The following is a 4645-nucleotide window of genomic DNA, read 5'->3' on the forward strand; positions in this document are numbered from 1 at the left end:
ACCACGTGTCTGCAGAAGCCAGAAGAGGGCAGTGGGACCCCCTGAAACTGAAGTTATGGACAGCTGTTAGCTGCCACGTGGGTGCTGGGAATCAAACCTGGGTCCTTTGCAAGAACAGTCAGTGCTCTTTAACTGCTGAGCCATCTCTCCAACCCCCTGGAAGGCATGGGGGTGGGCAGGGCTTTACGCTTCCATCTGCTGAGAAGGGTTCCCTTCCCTGTGCCCTGTGCCATGGGGTCGGCAGGACAACCCCCAGGTGAGCAGAGCCCTGCTCTTGTACCCACACCCCTCTGCCCCTTGCTCAGACCCTGATCTGGGTCCCCACTGGACATACCAGCTGCCCCATCAGACAGGCCCTGGAAGGCATGGGGGTGGGCAGGGCTTTACGCTTCCATCTGCTGAGAAGGGTTCCCTTCCCTGTGCCCTGTGCCATGGGGTCGGCAGGACAACCCCCAGGTGAGCAGAGCCCTGCTCTTGTACCCACACCCCTCTGCCCCTTGCTCAGACCCTGATCTGGGTCCCCACTGGACATACCAGCTGCCCCATCAGACAGGTTTTGATTCTGCCTGCTTGGAGGTTGAGGTTCTAGGTTCTTAAGGGCAAAGCACCCTACATCTGAAGCCCTTTAGATGATGAAGTGCGGGTATGAACCCCCAAGTCTTAGGTGGAGGAGCAGAGGGTGAAGCCTCCAGGAGCCCCTGGAGGAGCTGATCCAGCTGCATTGGGCATGCACAGCTCAGCGGAAGCCTCTTGTCATCCCCTGACAGTGTGGGTGATGGGACCCAGTCTGAACGCTACATCCATGAACTCCGAAGTTAAAATCCTGCCCCGACAGCACTGGTATTAGGAAGTACAGGCAGAGCCCTTATAAGAAAGTGGCTGACAAAGCCTGCTTATCCCCAGCACGACCTGGTGTCACAGCAACATGGTGCTGTCTACGAAACAGAAAGTGAGTCCTCGGCAGACACCAGATCTACAGTCCTGGCCTTGCAGCCTGCACAACTGTGAGGGGCACGGCACAGCTGGTTATAAGCCAGGGACCTGCAGTGCCTTGTTATAGGGATGCGGGAAGGTGGTGGGCACAGGGCAGGAAGGTAGCTACTGTGGGAAAGAGGGAAGTCTGGGAAGATGGAAGGTATCTGGAACTAGGAGCAAGGCCTGCACACCAGACTTCTTCCAGCCTGTGGCTAAGAACCATCCTGGAGGTGTCACCCCCACCACCACATTTTGGCATAATGTCACTGTGCTCAGATACATTCTATTGCTTCAGTCCTTTAGGTTTGGTTGAGACTTGCTTAATAGCCAAGCTCCTACCTCAGAGCTCCTCTGTCCTTCCTACCCAGGGCCTGTTCCTGACAGAAGATGTGGCTTTTGTGGCAGGTTCTGGAGAATTCCTCCAGGGAACACTCTGGGTATTTTGGCCTGGACAGAAACCTAATCTCACTAGAGAGATGAAGTCACTGGGAGGTGACTAGCGTTAAACAATGTCACCTGAGTGAGGCCTGAGTGAACACTGTGGCTTCATAAGGAGACTGGAGTGGCACACAGGACCAGAGTGTGCACATGTTTTTTCCGGCTTCCTGCCACGTGAGGCCCTGTGCCACCTAGGTTAGTTACCACCAGATGCGGCTAGAACTTAGCCTTTCAAAACTGTGACCCTGCCCCCTCCACCAAATAAACCTCTTTTCTTTATAAAGCAGCCCACCTTGGGTCTTTTGTCACTGTAATGACCAAGAAGAGCACATGGCCTCTCCTGGTTAGAAAATCCTCGTCTCAATTCTGCCATGCCCAGATCTCTGTGAGACTGAGGCTAGCCTGGTCTACATAGTGAGCTCCAGGCCAGCTGGGGCTACAAGGAGACCCTGTCTCAAAGACGAAAAAGAAAGACAATCAAATCCCCCATGCCTAAAAGAAGAGCACTGACTTCATGACCAGGGGTTGTCACCAGGGAGAGGTGAAGGCAGAGGTGACATTCTTATTCTAAAATATACGTCTAACACTAAAACGGACTTTTATTTCAAAGAAACAGTTAGCTCCTTTGTTCCAAGGAATAGGGCTTAGAGGAAGCTGACCTAAACATACTGTGCTCCGTGGAGGGTCAAGCTGCAGTCGACAAAGCCTCTAACCACAGGAGCACGAACCACACCCAGGGCTTTCCCTCCTGGGTTCATTTAGTGGAACGAAGGCATCCTATCCAGGCCAACTACAGACTTTGATCTGGATTTGATGCTACTCTGCTCCAGGTTCTCTTCATCACAAGATGGCTGCTGCAGCTCTGTGCACCTTGTTCCCAAGGCAGCAACATAAGGCAGAGTATCTCACCTCACTCCATCTCTCTGATGGAGTAGCAGTCCCAGAATCTCACCCTACCCACTGTGACCACAGTGCACATCCCATAGCACACTGGTCCCAAACTAGACAAGTGCCCACACCCAGGTCTCTGGTGATGGAAAGAACCTGGCTGTGGGGAAGGAACACGAAAGCAGAGCTTTGGGACAAGTGGCGGCAGTGTCAGCTATGTTGCAAGGAGGGGTCTTCCTGAGAGTGGATTCTCGCTGGGGGGTGGTGGCTCCTGCAGTCCTGTGTGCCCAGTAAAGGAACCACAGGGTTCTGCATATGTTCATGGGGTGGAGGGGTGGGAAGAATGGGTCAAGATGGCCTGGGTGTGGCTCTATGATCCTGAGGTTCCAATAGGACCATAGGGATGCCCAACATGTGACTCCTAGCTCCTTACTGTCCAACAGGGTGCAGTGCAGTGCAGGAATAGGCCTCCAGAGCCCAGGCCATGGAAAATGGAGGGAACACTAGAGTTGGAATGCAAGAACTAGTGGGGGTGGGAGTACAGGGAACCGTGGACTGTGTGGATGGTGGGGGAGGGGGGATGGTGGTGCAGAGAGCAGTGGGGGGTGGTGAGTGCAAGACTCGGAGGTTTTAGTACAAGGAACATGGACTGTGTGGATGGTGGGGGAGGGGGGATGGTGGTGCAGAGAGCAGTGGGGGGTGGTGAGTGCAAGACTCGGAGGTTTTAGTACAAGGAACATGGACTGTGTGGATGGTGGGGGAGGGACTTTGGGAGGACAGTTGAAGTGGATGCTGGGCCATAAAGGAGGCTTCAACACAAGGGAACAGTGCAGTGTGCGGACCTGAATCTGTGTTCCTGGCATTCAGGCAGCAGTGGAGTTTAGAATGTAGTAGGGTTATGGAGGTGTAGATCAAGAGGGGAGAGTGCCATTTGTGGATGGTGTGGGGTTCCTCTAGGCTATCCTATGAGAATGGTCCAAGCCAACCAGAGGGTATCTGAGAGATGAAAGAGCCTCCAGGCTCACAGCTCCACTCCTTTCCCCAACCTCCGTGCTGCTCATGTTGTAGCTGGCAGACGGCAGAGGGCATGTTCCTGAGTAGAGGTGTGCCCTGTTCCAGGCTATGCTGAGGCTCAGCCAGAGGGGAAGAGGTGTGGATATGATGCAGCTCAGAGAAGGCTCAGCATTTGGGTAGGGTTCTGAGTCTAGAAGGATGGGTCTCAGAAGGTGGATATAACTACCAGAGCAGCCAGGGGGACCCACAGCCATAGTCAGGATCTGAGGCCTGAGGGGCCTGCCATTCTCCCCTCCCTAATTCCGCCCCCACCCCAACTGCCCAGGACGGCAGTTGACAGACAGACCAACTTGGCCAGTGACTCTCACAGCAGCAGCCAGTGGCGTACAGAACAACGTTGACGATACCCGTCCACTCCTGGCCTGGGCTGGTCCTCACAGGTTTGGGTAGCCAGTCGGCAGACACTGGACTAGGTACCTGCTTGTGGAGAAGCGTCACTGCCTGTGCCTGGATACAGCCAATCTGCAAAGTCTGGACCTAACTGGAAAAGGCAGCATGGACTCAACTCTTAGAGCATACACACTGCGTACCCCGTGGTCAGCACTGTTGCCCGTGGCCTCTGCCAGTTTGAGAGTAAGTGCACTGGTTCTTAAGGCCCAGCAGGAAGCTTGGAGGCTTTTAGAAACGGTTTGTGAGATTGACAACTAAAATCAAATCCAAATCCAAAGGACACTAGGGGTCCCAGAGTCCCGGCTCAGGAGAGCTCTTGGGACCAAAGTTTGGATAGCAGCATATGGGGTTCAAGGTGAGATGGGGGGGACAGGAGTCCTTGAGGGTGGAGCCAGTCCCAGTTCACAGGAGACTGCTTACTTACTCCAGTAGTTTCAAAAGGTCACCGGCACTAGGTTTGAGGGAGGAGGCAGTGCCCCCCCCATTTCCTCTCCTGCTCACCTCTGAGCTACCATCCACCTCCCCGGAGGCATCTCCATACTCTGCCTCAAGCCCTAGGTACCAACTGAAGACACTGCCCAGCCCTGAAGCCAAGGTCCCTTGGCCCCCAAGCCCAGGCGACCTGCTAGACACCTCCTTGACTCTTCTATGCTCCTTGGGGGAACCTCTGGCCTCCTGGCTCTCCCCTAAAGAATACAGCAAAAATATTCTAGACAATCTGATAAAACCCTGCCTCCCTGTGTCCCCACTGAGAGAATATTTTGTGTTTTCTGTTAACACATCTTCCTCATTGAATAAAAAAAACTTGGTCAGACAGATGGAATATTCTCTCCCTGGGTAGGCATTAGTTTTCATTTGTGGGTGAAATTAAGCTGTTTTA

This window comes from Nannospalax galili, unplaced genomic scaffold (genome assembly GCF_000622305.1).
Source record: "Nannospalax galili isolate Female #2095 unplaced genomic scaffold, S.galili_v1.0 scaffold68, whole genome shotgun sequence".
In the NCBI taxonomy this organism is placed as follows: Eukaryota; Metazoa; Chordata; class Mammalia; order Rodentia; family Spalacidae; genus Nannospalax; species Nannospalax galili.